This window comes from Desmodus rotundus, chromosome 1, assembly GCF_022682495.2.
Source record: "Desmodus rotundus isolate HL8 chromosome 1, HLdesRot8A.1, whole genome shotgun sequence".
Taxonomy (NCBI): Eukaryota; Metazoa; Chordata; class Mammalia; order Chiroptera; family Phyllostomidae; genus Desmodus; species Desmodus rotundus.
The window spans coordinates 55,172,361-55,197,119 of NC_071387.1; the positions used below are offsets into that span (position 1 = coordinate 55,172,361).

General features: G+C 38.1%; 1 protein-coding gene and 1 pseudogene across 1 annotated transcript in view; both read left to right on the forward strand.

Annotated features, from left to right (window-relative positions):
* The window catches only part of KDM4C (lysine demethylase 4C), a 366,544-nt gene that overhangs the window by 121,992 nt on the left and 219,793 nt on the right, over positions 1-24,759 (forward strand). The window lies entirely within an intron of this gene.
* On the forward strand, positions 3,453-6,487 carry LOC112302758 (keratin, type II cytoskeletal 8 pseudogene; annotated as a pseudogene).

Consider the following 24,759-nt stretch of genomic DNA (forward strand, 5'->3'; position numbering starts at 1 on the left):
TGATCTTGTTAACAAATCAGGACTTTGAAAATGAATGCCTTAGTTCATTGCTCTCTTTTCATTCTCTCCGTGCAGAGCAGATGGCTACATGGACCTGGTGCACTTGCACGTTTCCAGTTCTGTCTTTGTTGACAGGCCCTGCCTGCACCTGCCATCTCAGCTTATTCCACCACAGTTAATACTGGAAGATAGTTAATGACATTATAGTTGCTGTTTTACTGAATGACAGCATTTGTAACTGTGTCCTCATATTTGAAGAATTGGACAGGTCAAAAAAATTTTAATAAGTGTCTTTAGAGTTGCATTTTTCTGGCCTCATAAAGTATTATTCCAGTGAATTTGGAAGACATGATAGGAAATAGTAACTAAATGACTTTGTCAACAGTTCTATGATAATGGGAAATTGAAATAGGAATGGCACAAAGGGGAGTTGAAACCCAGCCTAGTTTCTAAATATACACATAGGCAAGGAGGGCTATATAAAATAATAAAATACCAACTGCAATAATCATAAAGGGTACTCTACATTTATAACACATACATGAAGTAAGACAATTGGGAAATTATTGCCTGTTGTTACAAGAGAACAGATGGTGCTTAAAATACCTTTTAATTTTATGTCATTCTTAAAAATCAAACAACCAAAGAACATATACCATCTATATTTAAAAAGTTAAATTCAAACTTTTCTATTTTGGGGGGAATGCTAGAGTTGAAGAAAAACAAACGCAATATTGCTCTGCCAGTAAACGCACACATTTGAGGCTGTCTTGGCAGGGGATTGAACGGATAGATGAGGGAAAAGATGAGTAAGAAAGCAGTGCTCCAAACCCTGCTTAGCTCCTCCTGTGTGAAACTTCTCTGGTACATATTTCCTCCCATAAGTGGCCCTAGTGAGTGACTTGATGTTGAATGTTTAAATTCTGAAATGTCTAGATTGTATCTCTAAAACTTCATCCATTTTCAGTACATGCCCGTAATTTTTAGAAAATGTGATTTAGTGCTTTAGTATTTCACATTTGATTAGAGAGAATGTTAGGTTTTTCTGAATTTTGGTGCTGTGTACACTCTGACCTTCAAAATTAATGCTGAATCCTAAGCCCTAAAATGTCTGAGTAAGCTTAACCAGGACTTAAGAAATAACAGTTCCAAGATTTGTACGTGGGTTTACGCTATAGTAGTGGATGTGAAAAGGTGTTTGTGTAGGCTTCTTATTATCAGTCCATGTGCTTTTTTTTTTTCCCTCCCCTAATTAGTATATATGTGTGCTGGTGCTTTCGAGATGGAAGGAGTCTATGGCAAATAAAGGAGTCTGATTGATTCAGCCATTAAGTGCTGGAATGAAAAATGTTGGTGCTGAGCAGAGATTCTTGTTCAGTCCCTGTTGCCACTTCAGTTTGTGTTCACACTGGTGATTCTATCAGAGCAGCCTGTATGAAAAGGAAGAAAAGGAATTGGAGGTTCAGATCCATGTTTCAGAGTATCCACTCTTTGAGTTGTGCATTGGAGCATCTGAACTTCATACTCAGTTAGCAAGTAACCGATGCACTTACTTAAGAACATTAGGATGATGCAGTTCACTGTGTCTTCAAAAAAACATATTCAGGTTGGGAAGTTTATAAACCTAGAATTCCAATGGGTACATGCAGAGTTTAGCTTTATTATATTGATATAATGTAGTTTTTATTGATTTCATTCTCAGAGAGACCCCTGTCGTCTTCTGTTTATCTTCTCCATTTTACCATCTGGAGGGAATCGACACAATAGCAGATTGAATCAGATGTATTTTCTTGGTCTTTATAATCACTAAACTTTGCAATAAATTTATGGAAACTCCACATGATAAAGGCAAATGACATTACTGTGGAGGGAATTTTCTTCAATAGATGTCATGTTTCTAGCTCTCAGCTTCCTGTTTTCTACTCCCTCAGTAGGGTCTGTGGACAAAGTAGTCCTCAGTGGATAGGTTAGTGGTTCTGGACCTTCTGCTTCAATGCGTTTGTTTCTTAAACAGAGGGCCTGGAACCACTAATCAGTGCTTACCAAATTTCTCAGACTGGTACTTAGTTTAATTCAACATTTATTAATTGAGTGCTGTGCAATGGCCTGTGATTAGGCTTTTAGGAGGAGGCCCCTGTTGTATTATAGTCATTCCAGATACTGTGGGATCATAGAGTGTCATTTTGATGAGATCTTGGACCTACTTTACTAAGCCAGGCTTTCTGTCATGCATATAAGTATTTTTTCTTTTAAAGAAAATTGGAATATTATCAAACATGCAACATTTTATATCTTGTTATATCCTGTTGTTTTTGAATATTTTCTTATGCTTTGAAGTACTCAAAAATACTATTTGAAATCGCTGACTATATCATCCTAATTTAACTATTCTGTTGTCATAGAGGTTGTTTACAAATTTTATTATCACCAATTACATTGCAGTAAAGAGCTATATGCATAAATTACTGTCCAACTTCCTTTTTTCTTAAGGGATAAGATTTTTAGAAGGCTAATTATGAGTCAAATAGTATTTGGATACATGTTGTTAGTTTGTTGCCAATATTTGTACTCACATAAGTAACACGAAAATGATTTTTTATAATACTTAAATTGTTATTAAAACAATTTTTATTTTTTTAAATAAAAAGTCTCATCCTATTTTTTTAATCACTAGGGAATTTGAACAATTTTAATAGCCTACATTTTTTATCCATATTTTACTATTTTAAAATGTTTTATTATGAATATTATTCTGAATTAAGGATACAAACCTTTAGCTCTATTTTCTACAAATATTATTCCCAGTTTGTTTTCTTTTTAGTTGCATTGGAGTATTTTTGTGTTTTTATAGAAGTCAGTGATGGCTTATGGTCCTAGGATTGAGCCTCTGTTTCTCTTCCTTAGCTGCCACTGTGCACCCTGGACTTCCTTTCCTCCATTCACTGACTGTGGGACAGGAATAGACTTCCTTCCCCACTCTGTTTCTATAGCAAGTTTTAGATGTCTTGTTTGTCTTTTTTAAAAAAATATTTTATTGTATTTTTCCATTACCATTTAACCCCCTTACACCCTCCTCCTTCCTGCAATCACCACACTGTTGTCCATGAGTCCCTTTTTCTTTTTTCCTTCCACTCCCTACTGTTTGTCTTAATGCTTATACTGCTAATGACTGCAGGGAAACTGGATTGAGAATCCTACTTTGGGAGTTGCAGAGGTTCCAGTTAGGAGTATGTCCTGTCTGCTTCATAATGTCAGGGGATAAGGATCATCTTTCTCCTGGTTCCTTTGTTGATAAAGGAGGTCATCTGGCCCCTGGGTGTTCAGCAGCCACTTGTTCTCCAGTGGGCTCAGCATCTGCTCCTTTGCCTTTTTCCTGGGTGGGCAGCAGCTACTGGGTTGGCTTTGGCAGCAACATGAAATCTGGCTGGGGTTTTTGACGGACCTGGAAGTAATGGGAAATCAAAGCGGTGCAAGTGAACCAGAGCCTGCTGAGCTCCCTGAAGTGGGAGGTGGACTCCAACATCCAGGACATATGTATCCAGGAAAAGGAGCAGATCAGTAGCCTTAACAAGTTTGCTTCCTTCATCAATAAGGTGAAGCCTGGAGCAGCAGAATAAGATTCTGGAGACCAAATGGACTCTTCTGCAGCAGCAGAAGATGACTTGGAGTAATGTGGACAATATGTTGGAGAGCTACATTAACAACCTTCGGCGGCAGCTGGAAGCAGTGGCCCAGGAGAAACTGAGACTGGAGGCAGAGTTTGGCAACATGCAGGGGGTGGTGGAAGACTTGAGGAATAAGTATGAGGAGATCAACAAGTGCACAGAGATGGAGAATGAATTTGTCCTCATCAAGAAAGATGGGAATGAAACTTACATGAACAAGGTAAGCTGGAGTCTTGCCTGGAAGGGGTGACTGATGAGATCAACTTCTACAGGCAGCTGTATGAAGAGGATATCTGTGAGCTGCAGTCCCAGATATCTGACATGTCTGTGGTGCTGTCCATGGACAAAAGCCACTCCCTGGACCTGGACGACGTCATCGCCGAGGTCAAGGCCCAGTACGAGGAGATCGCCAATTATAGCCAGGCTGAGGCTGAAACCATGTGCCAGATCAAGTATGGGCAGCTGCAGACATAGGCTGGGAAGCATGGGGATGACCTGTGTTGCACGAAGACAGAGATTTCTGAGATTAACCGGAACATCAGCTGAATCTAGGCTGAGATCCACAGCCTCAAAGACCAAGAGGGCTTCCCTGGAGACCTCCATTGTGGATGCCAAGCATTGTGACAACTGACCGTCAAGGATGCTCACACCAAGGTGGCTGAGCTAGAAGGTGCTCTGAGAACTGCCAAACAGGACATGGCCCAGCAGCTGTGTGAATACCAGAAGCTCATGAATGTCAAGCTGGCCCTGGATGGGGAGATCGCCCCCTACTGCAAGCTGCTGGAGGGCAAGGAGAACCCACTGGAGTTTGGGATGCAGAACATGAATATCCATACCGAGACCACCAGTGGCTACTCAGGTGGTCTGAGCCCAGCTCACCGGAACCTCAACTGTGGCCTGGGCTTTCAAGTCAGCTTGGGCTCTGGTGGAGGCCCTGGCGGAGGCCCTGGCTCCTTCAGCTGCACCAGTACAAGCTCCTCCAAGACAGTGGTTGCAAAGAAGATTGAGACCCATGGTGGGAAGCTGGTGTCTGAGTCATCTGAGGTCCTGCCCAAGTGAGTTAATACTATGGTCCCTGCTATCCTCTGAGCTGTTGGGGAAAGGAGCTGTGCAGGGGAGTGGAGGGCATAGGAGACCCTCCTGAAACTCAGCCCCAGGCCTCAGTTTACCTCTGGGGTGGGGGCATTTACTGCCTGTGGGACTGCCTCTTACCCATATCCCAGACTAAAAGCCAAATAAAGTATTTTTTCCCAAAATAAAGACTCAGCTGGCTCTGCCAAAAAAAGAAAAGAAAAAGAAAAAGGAGGCCTTTACTGTTTTAGGCTCTCAAACTACATTTTCATCCCAGTTCTTAATCCTCTTATGCTTCAGCATGGCTGGACTGCTCTCTATTCCCTAAACACGTTTACATTGTATAGGTTATTGATTACATATGAAAAGATAAAGCTTGTAGAAAATCTAGCCTTGCCTTTAGAGTTCAGCTTAATATCTTATGTCTTTCATGAAACTTTTCTTGAGGCAGTGTATCTTTCTTGGGAAGCTGTAGTCTATTAATTGTGTCTTTTCCCATCTCTGTTCTCTGAACCTGGCTCTTTTAAAAGATTGCTTTTTATTGCACTCATTTTCACAGAGAAGGTTGTGCCATCATAACCCAAGGGAATCAAAAGAAGGTGTTCCTCTGCCTGCCATTCATGGAGGGTGTGTTTGTGGAACCAAGTGTTTTGACTTGATCTAGAGCTGGGAAGGCAAAGGATGAGGCAACTATAGTCTTGGGAACATAGAAATAGGGCACAGAGGGAAATGGGTATTCAACAGAAAGTCAAGACACAACTATAGACTAAATAGTCATTCACTCACTAAGCTATACATTTAACAGGGAATGATGTACTCTTTGCTACTGGGCAGTTTGCAAGGGGGGGAAACTTATTAAAAATCAGTTTCAATCGGTGGATATGGTTTTACAAATCGTGTGTGGAAATGTGTAGACAGTAGAGTGTATGCTTCAGTAAATTTAACAGCAAGGAGCCTGATGACAGCTTGAGTGTGACTATGCTGTTCATTAATAAACCTTCAGAGGAAATTTGTAGCTAAGTGAAAGGAGGACAAAGCCAGCCCATTTTATGCCATTTGTATGTTATGGTTTAAGCCTACAACAGAGCTAATTACTGGAGTTGTATGATTACTGAACAAAGATGAGCAAGGTTGAACTTCAAGGAAATGTGCTTTTAAAGAGTTGTTTATATTTTCAGTTGGGGATTTTAACTGTGGTGTAAAATAGTCATATAATGAGGAAAGACCAATTGGATGCTAAATGGTGAGAACGTGTGTTTTTATGAGCTTTTGATAGTACTCTAATGTAAGGCAACATTTTTTAAATAGTCAAAAACATATGAATACTCAGATAATGTTTTTCACAAATATATGATGTGCATTTCCCCTCCATATATACATCCAGCTTTTGGTTTTTAAAGATTTCTCTTTGAGTTACTAGAAAATATTGGCATTCCACATTTTTATATAGTTATTGTATACAATTGTAGATTCAAATGAATTTTAAAATCAAGTTGCTTCTAAATGTTAGTTTGATAAAAAAAAACTGTACTGCACAGTATGTACATGTGTGACATAATTTTGTTATTTTTTGGAAACTTAGATTTATGATATAGATCAATAATTCTAGAAATTATTCTTGCAGACAATTTAAGCAAGGATATTTATAACAACCTTCGCCTACATTTCACTAGTGTCAAAATATGTTTACTAGCAGTAGAGGATTGATGGAATAGAATTTTAGAACATCTCTACTGTGCAGTTGTCAGAAACAGTGGGGGTCAATCTATATGAACGGATGTGAAAACATCTTTAAAATATATTAAATCAAAAAGCTAGTTAGAGTATCGTGTATAGTGTCAGGATATAATTTTTAAAAAAATCTTTAAAAATATGTAAACAGATAAAAAAAGAAATGAAAGGATACATATTTAATTATGGTGGTTTATGGCCAGTGGAATGAATTTGAGGTGTATAAAGCCGGGACCCTTACCTTTCATGCACTCTACTTCTTGTGGAGTGGAATTATTTTTTACAAGACTGTTTTCATGTATTTTTGTGCTATTTGAAAAATATCCAGTGTAATTATTTTTAGAGTTTTTAATAGTATATTCATATAGAGAGCTCTAAACTAATGTCTAAATGTCTTACAGGCACATGGTAGAGATGTTATGTTAATCTGTCTACTTCTGGATATTTAGTTTGTAATCAGTATTTCACTGTGGAGGAGGAAGATGATAGATGTGTCTGTACATGCTCATTTTAAAGCATTTAAAATTTTAGTATAGCCCTGGCTGGTATAGGTCAGTGGATTGAGTGCGGGCCTGCAAACCAAAGGGTCGTCGATTCAATTCTCAGGGCACAGGCCTGGGTTGCGGGCCAGGTTCCCAGTAGGGGGCGTGTGAGACGCAACCACACACTGATGTTTCCCTTTTTCTCCTTCCCTTCACCTCTCTCTAAAAATAAATAAATATAATAAAAAAAACTAATAAAATCTGTTAAAAAACTTTATTATATACTTACTAATTGACCTGCAACTAAGGTGACATTTATCATTTATTCTAAAATGGGAGAAAACAGCATTGATACACATTATTTAAAATAATTGTTACAAAATTAAAATGGAAATTTTCTTTGAAACTAGGGCCAGTGGGAGGATAGGGCAGGGTCTGAGTGGAGGTGGGAAAAGGGCGGAGGGAAATAGGGGACGTCTGTAATAGTGTCAACAATAAAAAAAAATATTTTCAGGTAGAATATAATGTTCTGTATGTGTTATAGTAAAAAAGCCTGAAATTGCATATTGGCTGTTGCTAAACCATGTACTATGTATGTATTTATCATTCCCACATAATCAAAAATCACTATTAGACTCTGTAAATTGTATTGTGGACTATGGTGCTTAAAATATTAATATATTTAATTCCTTTTATTCTCAAATTAAAGATATATGGACAATGAGTATTGCTTACCAGCAGAGGGCAGTGCCTCTTCACAATTTTTTTTTTTTTTTTTTTGCCAAGTCCTTTAGGAATAGGTTTCCCTCATAGCATTTGACCTAATTTGACATATAGAGTCATAGTTATTTACTAACTATAAAATTGTAATTGATTTGTTTTATGTAGAAGGAAATATGATAAAATGGATGTAACTGAATATAGTAATATTTATACTACTTTTTATATGCCTTTCAGATTGGTTGTTTCTTAAAAGAAGTGCTCATTTTATGTATAGGAAGTATGTGCATTTAGCCTAAAATGTAGTCAATTTCAAGTGTTCCTTTTGTGAAATGAAGTTATAATTAGCCCCAATCCACTGCAAATTGTGTGTGATTCTGCCATGTTGTATAGTATAGCTGCTGTGCAAAGGGGGAACGTGTGCACACACAGAAACATGGCATTAAGTACAAAATAAAAGTTTGGGGGGGTAACTTACAAGCTGACAAGTAGCAGTGTATGAGGTAATTAATGTAGGTTACTTGAATAGAGACTGACACATGGCATGCAATAAATGTTTATTCTTTCTTTCATGAGGTGTTGACATTTATTAAACTTTTAAAAGCAATTTGGGGATCAACGTTGTCTGATATTGTGCCATGGCAGTGACCAACACTGCATTCCTGCTTTTTGCTTGCCTCCCAGATCTGCCTCAGGAACTAGTTATAAGCCACAGCTCCTGGTTCTGTGATTACACCGTTGGTGGTTACAGATCCCATACCTGTCATCAGCTAGCTATTATTTAAACACATACCAGCCATGCCATGGTAGCTGTCTTTCAGACAGGTTACTGTGGAGGTTCATTCTTACTATCTGGCTTCTGAGGGAGTTCAAAAAGGTCAAAATGTTTATCCTTTGGTTTTCCTTTGAGCTGTGTCCAGAACATGCTAAAGGACTGTAGATCTGGAATTATTTTTTCAAGTCAGTCACTTATCACAGACAGAAACTGTACTTCTGGGAGAAAGGTTTAAATCCTGAGACCCCTGTTCAAAAATATCCCTTGTTTTGTTTTGTTTTATTTTATTTTATGTTTTGTGCTGAGTCTTCCCTTTGTAAAATAAAGCAAAAACATGAAACATTTTGAAAATGCAAAATTGTGCTCGAGACTATTTGTAAGGAAAAAATGTAATTATTTAATTTGCTGGATATGTACACACAAAGAAGAAGGGTTTGATCCTAGTTCAACTTTAGCTCTATGATTGTGGAAGCATGTTCTTGGTTTTGTGGCTGAGAGAGCTGTACATATACATATACACATATGTAGGTGGAATTGGGAACAGAGATGCAAAGATCAGCGCTTGACCTCTCTAATGTGAGCCAAAACTGCTTGAGAATGCAACATGTTTCTTTATAAACTCAAGTTATTCAGCAGTGACTGAAAAATCACCAGGGATGTAGATAGATCTTTGCCATTATCAGATGTTTCAAAGATTTTGTCTATTAATTGCTGTTTCCAAAATGATAGAATGCTCTTAAATTTTTAATGGAAACATAAAATACTTTATGTATACATTTTTTAATTAAAAATATAAAAATATAAATAAAAATGAGGTAATAGACCTTGGGAAAATTAAATAAGATATAAAATAGCAACATATTCAGAATAGAAAAACAAGAAAGAATTAAAATAAAATAAAACATACTAGAAGAAAATATAGAGGGTCAGGTTGAAAAGGACTTCCAAGTAGGACACCACTGGTGGATTCCATGAAGAAAAATATGATGACATTTGAAACTACATTACAAAAAATTGCACGCTAAATGAAAAAATACACTACTGTATTAAAAGAGATAGTGGATTAATATTCTTAATAAAGTATACCTCCAATTAATCCCTAAATGTTACTTTTAATAGCAGGTGAGTTATAAGGAAAACATATAGTCAAATATTGATATGACTTGTTGCACAATGTAAAACTTACAAGAATATTTAAAATAAAATTGGATATTTTAAGAAAATTTGGCACATCTCAGATGCTACTTGGCGTTTACCTTTAGATACCACAATGCTGTGATTTTTCTTCTTTGCCATTAGGTGTAGTTCAGTGGGCATGTTTGAGAAGGAGCACCACTTTAACATATAAAGAACCTCATTCTTAATTCATTTATAATTACCATGATTGAAATTCAATGAGTCTTTATTTTGTGTCAGGCATAAAAATTAGATGAGTAAGAATAAACTAGTTCATTTAATTTTTTCAACTGTCCAAGATGGGGTAGTAATACTAATACATCTTATAGAGGAGAAAATTAAAGTGAAAGGAAGGCAGTTCATCAAGAAGAAATATAGTAAGTTAGTAACTGCGTAACCTTTATTTAATCTCAGTGGTAGTCACAGAAGTGCAAAGGGGTGAGTGCCATTTCTCACCTCTCAGATTGACAAAGAAGACAACCTAGAGGACACCCAGGCTACCAGCCTTAGAATTACTTGTAAGTGTGTCCTGTGACCCTGCATTCTGCAACTGGGAATTTGTTTTGTGGAGAAAAATGAGAAAGTTACACCAGATGTCTTTATTTGGATAACCTTTGCAGTATTGATTATGAAACTGAAACATTGGTAGCAAGTAAATGTCCAACACTAAGGGATGATTGAATGAATTATGGCACACCCATCCATGATCTGCTAATCAGCACTAGAAGTGATGTGGATGTGTGTTTGTTTATATAGACAGACATTTGTAATATACTGACAAGGATTACAAGCAGATAATAGAAACAGGATATTTTCGTTTTTATGTTTGAAGTTACATGTGTATTTATAAAAAGGTATTAAATTGTGGTATTATATGGGGTAGGATGATAATTTTATTACTATGTTTCTGCAACAACCAGTTATTACACATGCAATTAAAAATTAAAAGTTTTTATAAAGAATGGTCTTATTGTATTTTCCAGGTAAATACAAATTTCAAAGTATTAAATTGACTTAAAATTAAGTGTATGTCTATTGGTGAATGTTTTTAAAGCAGAGGTAAGAAGACAAGAACAGTAGCTTTGGAAAATATTCAAGATGAAAATATGATAGATCAGGGTTTATACAGTTTGCTAGACCTGAGGCTTTGAGTAAGTTACTGGTTTTCAGCTTCAAAAAGGAGTGTATATATCAATAATCCCTGGGTGCATATAACTGTATCGGATATTTATAGCGATGACTATGAGCTGTTAATGATTTTGATGTATGTATACCATGATTAAGAAAGTAAGCAAGTATGCAAGTATATTAGAGAATGTTAGTGTAATAGCTTCAGATAGTTAAAATTCATGCATACCCTTCTCGTGGTACATGTCACTTCCCATCTGTGTTAGATAAATTAGGCCTGTTTTAATAATGTTAGCAGTGGTTTACAAATGCTCTTATTTCAAACAAAAGGGGGGGTTTGACTAATCTCCTGGATCTCTAAAATACTTTATTATATCTGGAATCCTAATTAAAATTTTTTTGGTGGTAGAGACTTTTTTGAGACATTTGAAAGGTGTGTTTATGAATCTGTGAAACTTAGCTGGCTGCTTCAGGTCCTGCATAGGATCAGAAGGGCTGAGGGGGGGAGGAGCAGGGGCTGGACACTGTCCCCTGAGAGGGGGAGACCTGTCTCTGAAATGAGTAAGGTAGGAACCTGGTCCTGAAATTCCTTGCAAGCTAGTTAATCTCTCAATCTTTCTCCCAGGAGGTTGGGACAGAATGGGCAGGTAGAAGGTGACCTCTGGAAATACAGGTTTTCCCAAGTTGCAGGCAGAGCCATAGAGGGGCCTGCAGGGTGCTCTCCTGTGACCTGTCAGCCTTATTCCTCCTCCCACCCCAATTCCTTCCTTGTTGCTATCTTGCACTTCCTTACAGCCCTCTTTTAGGAATGGTGCTGGTTCTTCCAGTCTGTGGAATACTCACTGTATCCTGTGGGTCTCAGCCGTGCTATCACTTCTTGCAGGTGTCATTCCTGACCCCTCACGTGCAGGTTAATAGCACCATATATATCTATCTACCAGGGTTATTCTGTAGGTTACATGAGAATGTACACAAAGTGCATGCATTGTGCTCTTCTCTGAGACAGAGTTGTAGGAGCCCACACAGTCTTGGATTTCACTGTAGAAGGAACAAAAGTACTTCAGCCAAACAGTGGATCAAACCAGAAATAGACTTTAATGTATGTGAAAGTAAGATAGGTTGAAGGTGTAGAAAACCCATGTATACAATTGTTTCCTTTTCTATCTGAGGGGTAGTGTAACCTTTTCCATAGTGTGGGTAAGAGAAAGCATGTGCGTTAGCTGATTTTTGTTTCGCTGTAGCCTACAGGAATTGTCGCTTAGAGGAAGAAGTGTGTCTTTCCCCAGTTATCTGGATTCTGAGGAGGGTGGCATGTGTCAGTGTCTTCTGAACCCGCTGGTTGCTCTCAGAGAGTTGTGTTTTCAAATAAACAAACAAAATACCAACATTTTTACTAGGAAAAGTATTAATAAATGATCAGATTTCTTTCTGGGTAATATAACTTTAAAAATTAAGAGCCCAGAGATATGAATTGAAAAATAAAAATTCTTGCCCAAAAACATTTCCCTAGTACTAACATTTAAATTGGTTTAAAACTTAAAAAAAAGAGAACCAAGATGGCGGCGTAGGTAGACACACTGCGCCTCCTCGCACAACCAGAACTGACGGAAAATCGAACGGCAAGGGGGTCCAACTGACGGAAAATCGAACGGCAAGGGGGTCCAACACCAAGGAAATAAAAAATAAACATTCATCTAGACCGGTAGGAGGGGCGGAGACGGGCACCGGGGTGGAGAGGACTCCCGTAGCTGTGGCAGACCGAGACTGGACCGAGACTGGCAGAGTGTGGGATGACCGGGGCAGGCAGTCGAAGCACTAGCAGACCCTGTGGCCACATATTCACGCGCAGATAAACTGAGAGGGCCGGACTCAGAGTGGCGGAGAGCGGGGCAGGCAGAGTGCGAGTAGCACACCGCAGCCCCACATTCGAACATAGATAAACCGGACGAACGGCGGGGAGCGAAGCAGACCGTGCAACCCAGGGCTACAGCTCGGGAAATAAAGCCTCAAACCTTTGATTGAAAACGCCCCTGGGGGTTGGGGCGGCAGCAGGAGAGACTCCCAGCCTCATGGGAGAGGTCGTTGGAGAGACCCACAGGGGCCTAGAGTGTGCACAAGCCCACCCACTCAGGAACCAGCACCAGAGGGGCCCAGTTTGATTGTGGGTATCGGAGTGAAAGACTGAAATCCGGAGGAGAGTGAAGCTGGTGCCATTGCTCCCTCTGGGCCCCTCCCCCATGTACGGCGTCACAGCACAGCAACCAGCATTACCCGGCCCCTGGGAACACCTAAGGCTCCGCCCCTTAAAGTAACAGATGTGCCAAGACAAAAAAAAAAGAAAAAAAAAATGGCCCAAATGACAGAACATTTCAAAGCTCCAGAAAAAATACAACTAAGTGAGGAAGAGATAGCTAACCTATCGGATGCACAGTTCAAAGCACTGGTTATCAATATGCTCACAGAATTGGTTGAATCTGTTCAAAAAGTAGATGAAAAAATGAAGCCTATGCTAAGAGAAACAAAGGAAAATGTACAGGGAACCAATAGTGATGCCAAGGAAACTGGGACTCAAATCAGTGGTGAGGACCAGAAGGAAGAAACAAACATCCAACCAGAAAAGAATGAAGAAACAAGAATTCGGAAAAATGAGGAGAGGCTTAGGAACCTCCCGGACGCCTTGAAACGTTCCAACATCCAAATTATAGGGGTGCCAGAAGGAGAAGAGAAAGAACAAAAAATTGAAAACTTATTTGAACAAATAATGAAGGAGAACTTCCCTAATCTGGCAAAGGAAACAGACTTCCAGGAAGTCCAGGAAGCTCAGAGACTCCCAAAGAAGCTGGACCCAAGGAGGAACACACCAAGGCACATCATAATTACATTACCCAAGATTAAACGCAAGGACCTACATCCAAGATTACTGTATCCAGCAAAGCTATCATTTAGAATGGAAGGGAAGATAAAGTGCTTCTCAGATAAGGTCAAGTTAAAGAAGTTCATCATCACCAAGCCCTTATTATATGAAATGTTAAAGGGAGTTACCTAAGAAAAAGAAGATCAAAAATAGGAACAGTAAAAATGACAGCAAACTCACAGTTATTAACAACCACACCTAAAACCAAAACAAAAGAAAACTAAGCAAACAACTAGAACAGAAACAGAACCACAGAAATGGAGATCACATGGAGGGTTGTCAATAGGGGAGAGGGGGGCAAGGTACAGAGAATAAGTAGCATAAATGGTAGGTAGAAAATAGACACGGGGAGGGTAAGAATAGTGTAGGAAATGTAGAAGCCAAAGAACTTATATACATGACCCATGGACATGAACTATAGGGGGGGAATGTGGGAGGGAGGGGGTGGGCAGGATGGAGTGGAGTTGGGGGGGGGAATGGGACAACTGTAATAGCATAATCAATAAATATATTTAAAAAAAACTTAAAAAATATATAGGTATTCTGAAGCATGTGATGAAACAAACATATTTCTTCTAATGTAATGCAACAATTATGGAATCTATTGCACTGTTTTAGGTTTAAAGTTTGCAAAATGGATTTTTTCAAGTATATTTTTATTTAGTACATGCCTGTGCTAGCTGGGGAAAGTACATGTCACATTCAAAGTGCTTTTCCAGTGGCATTGGTGAGAGGCAGGTAAAGGAATGTTATTTGGCACCTCTAGAGGTGTGGATTGGTGGACATCACTTTCCCTGCATGCCCTGTGGGTGGGTTTGGCAGAGGCCCCTTATTAGGGGGAGCTGTTTGAGCTCCACAGGTTGCCCTGACAGCCTGCCTGCTTACTTGTCTGCCTTCCTGCCTGCCTTCTTTCCTTCTCTTTTCTTTATTCTTTTTATTTTTTTCAGTGAAATTAGCACTTGGGAAAAATTGGACAGCTTTAAATATGATAATACATATAAGTGGAATCGAAAATTCTCAGATGCAAATTCATGCAGTCACTATTAAAATCAAACAGCTGTATTTGACATCCCCTGAGGCCAGCTGATGTCAGAGTTTCTGATATTTGGTGCAATTTTAATTGAAACATATTACTGTCAATGTAGGAGAAAAAGATAGCATGACAGTTGTGTACAGGTAATAAATTGAGAGTCAGGACATTAAGAATTCTTTTAGAAGCAGCTATACTTTTTACTTTTCCATTTGAATTTTGTTCCATTGTCCTTGTTTGCAATGCAGAGCCCAGTTCTGAGCTCTGTTTACAACACTTCTTATTTTTCCATTCTAAATAGGATTGTCTAAGACAGTCACAAGTAAGTACCTTATTCTCTGGCCAGTTGTAATAATACCTTAATGGTGTGCCATTTAATTTTGGTAAAAGTAGTGTTTACAATGAGGAGTACGGAGGTATTGGGCCAAGTTATGAGTGCCCTTTGACTTTAAAAGAACTTTAAAATTAGTCTCATTTCATTCTGTGTCTCTTCGTTTTGCTACTTATCTATTTTTCTCTGTTTTAAGGATTGTGCTAGGTTACTTACGAGAATGGGCCACAAATATGAAATTCTGTAGTTAATCGAACTTTGTTTTCAAAATTAACATTCTGAAAGGCTCTGGAATGATAGAGTTTTTTTTAATAAGGTGCTTTTTAGTTTACAAAATTTATAAACTTTCTTTGCTTCTAAGATACAGTATCTTATTATTTTGCTAGGATGCATCATACTTTATTTTTTTCTTGTGGTACAAACATGCAAGAAGCACATTTTCTATTCCTGCTGTTTAGATTAAGCAAAATGGGTGTTCTGTCATTTGCCTAGGAGTATTTGTCTTGGAGTCTTCACATTTTCCTGAGGGGGTTAGGAGGTTGCTTGGTAAAAGGAATAGGAAATAAAAGAAATTGACCTCCCCCTGAAGCAATCATGTTCAGTGTATTCTCTTCTAACTACCACCTTGATGAAGAATTGGAGATGCCACTTTGAGGTTGGGGTTAAATTTCCTTTCAATTTCAAAAGACAGAAAATGATTGTTGCATCTAGTCATTAAGAAGACATTGTTGTGATTGTTTTTGACTCTTTAGGCTATTCCATTGTCAAGATATGGTTGTTTTTAACCCTTTAGAAGGAGAACAACAGTATGGGAAAAAATCCCCTTTGTCTTCAGAATAAATAGACTTCTTGTTTTTTTCTTCTTCCCTTGAATGGGATAAGTTATATATCTTCCTGGGACCTTACTGTAGCTTAAATCTTGGTAGTTACACATTTCATTCAAGGTATAGCTTTTGAAGAACACAAAAAGGGCCAGTTACATGAGTTCAGTTTCCATTGTAAGCTGTCTGTTACCAGAGTTAACATTAACAGCTTGTGGTAGAGGCAGGACCTATGCTGGGTATGAGAAGCACACAAAGACAGTTTTTTAGCAGTTGAATATGCAGCAGTCAGACTTTTATCACTGGTTAATGCTGGAATTAAGGTACAAGGTAGAGTAGGAATATAGGATGGGGCAAGTTTAATTCCAGCATGGCAGGGGTCTGAAACATATTTTGAGAGAACTGATACTTATGCTAATAATGATTGGAAGGGATTTTGCAGGTATTGGTGGATTGGAAATATGTATTTGAAAGAGGGAATCACCAGCTTTAGTAAAATAATGGAGGCAAGATGTAGGATATTCTTGATAATTGACTCTGTGTGGTTTGAGATGTAGTACAATTAGAATGGTGGGTGGAGCCAGGCTGTGAAATGCCTTGAGTGTTATATGAAGGAATTTGAACCTTTTTATTCTTTGTGATGGGGAGCTAGTCAGTTTTTAAGAAGAGGTTCAATATAAACTCTATAAAACATAGTGGTAAAAAGAAACAATAGATAACTTTACAATTTAATAGCATTTTTCTTTTTGTTTTTTTGTTTGCTTTTTCTGTACACACTCACATTTAGTTAATATGATATTCATAATTTTCCTAGTTTCAGTCTGAACATGTAATTTGTAGTAACAAGGTATGGATTCTAGTACAGATTTTCTAATTCTTTGTATGACCCTAGTCAAGCCATTTCATTTTATATTTTTTATTATTTAAAATTTTTTAAATTGAATTTATTCAGGTGATACTGGTTAAAAAATTATATCAGTTTCAAGCATACAATTCTATAATACATCATCTATATTGTGTGTTCACCTTTCAAAGCCAGTCTAGTCTCTCTTCATCACCATTTATACTCCTTTTACCCTCTTCTACCTCACCTCCTTTTCCAATTATTGGTAATCACCATACTGTTGTCTGTGTCTATGAGGTTTTTTGTTTTTTTTTTTTAAATCCCTTTACCTTTTCCCCCTGGTCCTCCAATCCCCGCTCTGACAGCTGTCAGTCTGTTTTCTGTACCTATGAGTCTGTTTCTATTTTGTTCATTGGATTCCATGGATACTAGTGAAATCATATGGCATTTGTCTTTCTCTGACTGGCTTATTTCACTTAACCTAATACTCTCCAGGTCCATCCATGCTGTCACAAAAACTAAGATTTCCTTCTTTTTTATAGCCAGTGGTATTCCATTTTATAAATGTACCACAGCTTTTTTTTTTTTTTTTTAATCCACTCTTCTACTGATGGACACTTGAGCTGCTTCCAAATCTTGGCTATTGTAAATAATGCTGCACTAAACTTGGGGTGCATATATTTTTTCAAATTAGTATTTCATGGGTTTTTTTTTGTTTTTTTTAAAAATATATTCCCAGAAGTGGAATAGTTAGATCATAAGGCAGTTCCATTTTTACTATTTGAGGAAACACCATCTTTTCCACAGTGGCTGTATCAATCTGCATTCCCACCAACAGTGCATGATGGTTCCCTTTTCTCTACTTTCTTACCAGCACTTGCTGTTTGTCGATTTATTGATGGTAAACATTCTGATAGGTGTGAGGTGATCTCATTGTGGTTTTAATTTGCATCTCTCTGATGACTAGCAACGTTAGCATCTTTTCATATGTCTATTGGCCATCTGTATGTTTCTTTAGAGACTGGTCTATTTTGATACTTTCCCATTTTTAAATTGGATTATTTGTTTGTTTTTAAGTTGAGTTGTGTAAGTTCTTAAATTTTGGATATTAACCTCTTTTCATAATGTGTTATTGGTGAATATGTTCTCCTGTACAGTGGTTTGTCTTTTCATTTTGTTGATGATTTTCTTTGCAGTGCAAAAACTTTTTAGTTTGATGCAGTCCCATTTGTTGTTTTTTTGTTTCCCTTGCCTGAGGAGATGTATCAGAAAAAAACCTGCTATGAGAAGTGGCCAAGATTTTACAGCTGTGTGCATGGTGTAAGAAGGTGGTCTAGTTTTATTTTTATTTTTTTGCACATACCTGTTCAATTTTTCCAACAACACTTGAGTAGACTGTCTTTACTCCTGTGTGTGTTCTTGCTCCCTTGTCAAATATTAGTTGACCATAAAGGTGTGGTTTATTTCTGGGCTCTCTATTCTGTTCAGCATTTTTTCAAATCAGAGATGGGGTCCTTGGCTTTCCCTTCCTCCACTGGACCTGTGCGTTAGCTACAGAAATGGATAGTATATTAGATTTATTTCCAAAATGATGTATCCCTACTAACTTGAAAGACTGTATTGTAGGGAGATTTCTGAATAAATCCCCTCATTTCTTAATTTGTGATATGCTTTAGATTCTCCGCTTTGTAAATCAGTTGTTTATTTGGTAAAAGCCTGTGTGATTTAATAATTTTACTATTTATTGGGTCTTGAAAGTGTTGTCCCCTCCCCTTTCATTTGGTGACTGAGATTATAGTCATAAATCATATGTAGAACATTCTAATCATACAGATTCTTAAAATCTTCAAAAAATTATTTTTCAAAAAATGTTGCACTAATGCTTCTTTTGATTCTCTTTTTTGATTAATGTGACTAAGAGTTAGGCCAGTGGTGTGACTTGTATTTGTGATTTTTTTTTCCCTTTGTGATGCAGAATCACTTATACTGACCTTCTGTTTTTTGAGTGGTTATCTTGCAAGAGTAGTTAGAATTTTTGTAGTTCATAGTGACTGCAGTTTAAGTTTAGTGTGCACATACATTGCTAATAAGTTGCCTTACTGGGTTTATTTGAATGATGATTGAATGATTAGAGTGACAGAGAAAGGATGTAAATTTTAACCTTCCATTGAATTCCAAGAAATGTCTTCATGATTTTATGTGCTGGGGACTGTCAGATGACAGAACATAGTCAGAATAACCAGACATCATAGACAAGTTCTGAGTCTTGTGGGGTTTGGTATCTGACCTAATTACTTATAATGAATGACCAAAGAAAAAGATATTGATATAACCACATCAAATGACTGTTTATCTTTGTTATTTGTTTCAAATGCCTTGTGTGCCAATGACTTCAGAATCCAGAATTGTCTTTTTGGGGGCAGGGAATGAAAGTGGTACCACTTTGTCTTCAAGCACATCAGTTTTCATCTTCATCTATAGGAGAAAGAGAGTCTGAGAAGAGATGTTATAGGCAGGGCATGCAACTTCTTTCCTTCTGCTGATGTTTGGAAATTTCTTGGTAATTTTGGGGAACGTTTCTCAGCATGTCTCCCTTGTGTACCTTAGGGAAGACAGTGTTTACTTCTCACAAACATCAGATATGGTAATCCAGAATCCTCTTTTAAATAGCTGCCGGCTTTCGCCCTTTTTGGAAAATGCAAGCTGTGGTTTTACACTTAACCTACAATCACCGAACTTATAGAATGAGGAGGTGGTGAATGGTAGCAATGAACTTTTCAATTCATCATGACTGAGGTCATGGACTAGTTTAATATATTGCTTAGTGCTCCTGTTGGATAGCTTTGATTTGTGCCTCAAGGTCCACTTTGCACAGGTCTCTCCCCTGCTGTTTGCCCAGTGTTGCTGGTCTGTGTGGGCCACCACAACAGACTCCATAGCCTTCTGGCTTCTGTTGGATGCAGGCAGTTGGAGCAGGCAAGAGATTGGGAGGAAGGAGAATGAAGGTCCAGTGATACGCAGCTCACCCTCAGGGTTGCCTTGGGCCATCTTCTAGGAACTCTCTTTCTGTATTCACTAGGCCTTTAGACCTATTTCTCTACCTCCTTTATCAGGCTTTTAAATAATAGAGGGTCACAGAGCTCTTTCCTTTGTCCTCTTCTCTGTCTTTAAGTTCTTTATTGATTTGGTTATTTGTCTTCCTATAATAGGATGTAAGTCCCTTGTGAACAGGTGGTTTGTCTTGTTTGTGCTTGTGTCTCCTGTGCCCAGAACAGAAAGCAGACATAGTAGGCACTGACTGATTGGTCAGATCCTTCATCACTCCTCTCATTACTTGGATTTGTGTGTCCTAGCTCCCCATAGTTTAACAAAAAGAGTAGAGGCGGTATAGTTCTGTGATCACCTTGAAAAATTACTTCAGTATCCTGGAGTATAGTTGATTACCTCACTCACCTATGTCCTCCCTCCCACCCCCCATAATTGTACTACTTCTTTGTGACAGGTAAAAGCTGGGGTCTTTTGCTGTGTGTTGATGCCTCTCCCATTTTTTAATCTCCTGCGATCAGCCATTTCGCTTGCTTACCCACCTGTTTATTTTCAAACCTTTACCTTTTGACCACTTTGGAGGTTGATGGTTAACCCTTGGCTCTAACCCCACCTCTTAAAATCTGTCAAATTACTCTGAGAATGCAAAACTTTGAAATTCCTTTATAAAAGGATTTTGAACAAGGAATCCAAGCTGCCAGTGTTCTCAGTCTCGGCTCCTTTAGACGCACATTCAGGGTCCTCTTCAGCTTGTCTGTAGGCTGTTTTCCAGTCTGTTGGCCCAGTACTAGCTCCACTCTGTACTTTAGCAAAGCTGAGCTACCTTATACCTCACACCTATGCCTCTTCATCTCCTTGCTTTGCTTCATGCCGTTACCTGGATTATGTTCCTTATCCAAACTCAACACATACTTCAAGGCATTTCAACTACTTCCTCTTCTGCCAAGATTTATCTGCTCACTCTAAGTGAAAAGTAATCTCCTACTGTGAAGTCCCTAGTTATCTTGATCTTAATTATAGTGCTTAAACTTTTCCCTCTTGTGTCTGCTTGTGTCTGCTATCTCTTGTAGGTCAAGGAAGACAAATGCTTAGCCCTTGTCTTTTGTTCAATATTTAATGAAGGAATAAAAAAGACTTGAACTCATTTAAAGAAACTTAAATGCCCTTTTACTATTTACAGTACTTAGCTATACTTGGTGTCAGTTTTCTTTCAATTGTGTTTATTTTTCCATTTCCAAGTTAATGGCATATAATATTTGAGTGTAATGCTTTACTTTTTACAAAGCTGTGTACGTTTATCCTATTTGATGTTCCTCTAATAATTCAGTGTATGTAAACTGTAAAATAAGGCAGAAATCACGGTGTAGAGACCATCTCTTTAGTTAGTCTATTCTGCCCCAGTCACTGGTCCAAGAGCTTTAGCCATCCTATTAAGTTGACTCTTCTTATAGCCCTGTTTTATAGAGGAAGAAACTCAAGCCCATGAGTTACCCACTGGATGTCACCCAGCTGGTATCTCAGTCAGGTTTGCAACCCAAATATTTTTTTAGAATATATAACAGGGAGGGATATTTTGTGGATGCCAACAAAGAATATTTGAGAAGTTTATCTTTCCAATTTGAAGGAATTGTAGAGGTTTTCTTTCAAATGTTTTCTTTAGTTTTTAATGATTAAAATAGACTTGATTTGTGTAGCCCTCTGCCACTTTTATGTCTCATAAGAGTCTTATTTCTGAAAGGTCATTAATTTTATTGGCCCCTAAAGGATGTTACTTGCTACTGATGAGTCCTGAGGGTCTTTGGGATATTAGTTTTGTTTTAACTCTTCCTGGTGTAATTGGATCAATGTGATGCTTTTGACTTACTGGTTTCCGTTAGTCTGAGGAGAAAGATGTTCGTCTCTTTGGTGCTGTGCTTCAGTGTCTCTGTCTCCCAAGACTCTCTACAGAAATCACGTTGTTCAGAGTCAGCAGTTCTTGGGATCTCTTAGAGGAGAGATTTAGCCACTGATGGGAAATTCTCTAGGGCATTCCCAGGTAGGTTTTTTGGGGGGTATGTGTCGAATTTCCACATTCTTGAAATAACTTCTTCCCTATTCTGTCAATATTTACAGAATTGGCAATATTAGTTGTTTCTGTATATTCATCTGTAGTCTTTTTGTATGTATTTATTCATTTATAATTGTGCATCTAATATAGAGAATGCCTAGAAAATAAACAGCTGTTGAATTTAGTGGCATTTACTTAAAATATGTTTTGAAAGGGTGTACAGAGCATAATTCCTTCATACTTCTTAAACAATTGCTATTCCTGTGTTGTAAGGGGATGATACTCTCTAATCCAGTATTTTTTTCATGATAATGGACGTAAGAAACCTGGAGAACTTGTAAAAAAAAAATGTGGAAGCTGGGTCCCATTCCTCTACACCTACATTTTGAATCAGGTGCCACAGAGTAGCCTGAGGCCCATGACCCTCTGAGTACATGCTGAGACACACTGCTGCAGCTGACTCTTCTTCGTCTTTGACTACGATCTTCTTTGCGAGGATCCTTCAGGGCAATGCTGGCATTTACACAGAACTGCTTAACTTTTGACTCTTGGCTGTTTGGAGTACTCTGTCTCCCCCATCCACACACTCCGTGGGCCTTAATCCCATGTAATGAGTACAGCAGGCATTGCTGGATATTCAGTTTGTTTATCCATTTAGCACCCCCCGTCCCACCGCCAGTGTGAAAATATCATCACCTCACTATAGTAGGAGTACAGTTGCCCAAAGGGGTATATACTGAACAAAGTAAATTTTGGGAGAATTGGTTAACAATTAGTTATAAGTAACAAATAGGTGTTAGATTTAATGTTGAAAAAAGGGTCACAGCTCTCATTGTTTTATTAAAAAATACTCTTCATTTATTTAACAGGGATACTTTTAGATACCCAATAAATGCTCCTCAACTAAAGATTCATGCTTCATAACAATTTCTTCTAATTTGAGTGAATATTATTTTTAATACTAGTCTTGTGGGGGCTGTGGGTATTAGTGAACATTGGTCATATCTAAATGGCAGTGTTCTCTGGGAAAAATGTTTCCTGTGGAGCTGTAGATCAGCCCATAAGAAAATTACAATTAATTCTCTAAATGAAGCTCTCCATGTAAAAATAAATCTTAAGTAATAGTGTGGCCAGGGCCCTGGCTGGACTGTGTAGGCTAGATAGAGATGAGGGCAAACAAGGGGCCTGAAGTTTAGTAGGGAAATGAGTTCTCATGGGCTGTTGCCATCACTGAATCACTTGTGCTCTGAAGAGTACAGTACTGTGAGAGAGATTCCATAGTGTTTGTTTGAGGGGTGGGTAAGAGAGAGATGATTCAGATGCCATCAGGAAAATGCTTCATGAAAGATGCTAGATTATTACAGGTGTGGAGGAATACATGTGGTGGGGTTATGTTACCCATTAGCCAAGAGACACAGCCAGAATGCAGAGGGGGAAGGTTATGTGATGTGTGTCCGTGACCATGTAGATCATCTTGGTTCTCTGGTACATAGACTAAGAGTAGGAAATAGGATTTGGGATCATATTCTTATGGCCTACAATACTGGGCTTATAGGAGGAATCTCTAATCCATAAGCCTGGTGATGCTCCCTTCACCACTTTTTAAATCCCTCAGCTTTGGGCCTTCAGGAAATTTATGTTGAAAAGAGTACATGTTTGTGGCCCAGGGAGTCTGAAGTAGAGAGATGCTGCAAAGTATACAGTTAAACCATTCATAACTATAGCACCAGTCACTATTCAATTCTTTTCATACTTAATCCTTAAAGTTATTTAAGGTAGGAGAAACAGGTGAAATATCTCCCTCTGGTGCTCACCCAAAGGAGCAGAGCTAAATTTCAACCTCCGTGTTACCATTTCCACTAACTCATTTAGTGGGATGAAGTTGTCTCTAGGATATTTGACAATGTCAAGGGATGTTTTTGACTGTCATGAATGGGGAAGCGCCACTGGCATCATAGAGGCCATGGGTGCTGCTAAACATTGTACAATGCACAGGGCAGCTCCCCACGTCAAAGAATTATCTGGCCTCAAAATGTCAGTTGTGGCAGATACTTACTGTACTGCCACGCTTTGTAACCACCCTTTGTGCAGACCCCTATTAAGTTTTTCTCTTAGCTGTAGAGCTAATTTAAGAAAGCAGTTTATCTTTCCTTAGTTTCTTATTGTACAGAGGTCTAATGATTGCTTTATGTCTGAAGTAGTAAAATCTTAAAGTGTTTTAATTCCATAAGAAATATGTATCTCATGTACTAAGTATTACTATATTTAAATGGCATAAAATAGACTATTAGCATAAATTGAATTAGTTTCTCTAAAGCACATTCTGGAATTATCCTATGGGAACACTAGGTATTACAATATTAACTTTAGAAAGGTGGAGTAGATTCTGACAGGTAATTATGCCTAACAGTTCCAAATCCTTTGGTTTCTTTAATACTGCAGGTGGTGGTGTTTGCCTAAAGGAAAGATAAATACCAGCATTACCTGACTATCTGAAGCAGGTCCTAGTTATCTGAAGAGTGCACTGCTGGGTGAGGGGCACAGCTGCCAAAGGCTGAAATGAAACAGATCAGGAAAGGAATGGCTTGTCCCAGATTCAGGGTCGACTTCCCTTATGGAAAAAAGTGATTCTAATCAATAATGGTCTTCCCTTGGGAACCTGGCTCTACAAGTAGTTTTTAGGCTAAAATTTTATGTACAGTTTGAAAAAAATATGTTAATAATAAACTTTAAAAGGGCAAATAAAAACCCTTCAGTATAATTGGATGTGGTGGTAATTTGATTAATATTTACCTATGTATAACTTTACACATAAGACAGTGGGTAAATCTCTAAAGGAATAAACATTTGTGTCAAGAACATAAGCTTGGCAGTGACAAAGATATAATATAATGGCAAGGAGTTTGACATGTTTGTTTTTAGTGTAAATGGTTCTTTGAATTACCATTTTCCAGTCTTTAGTATTGTAAAAATCAGAAT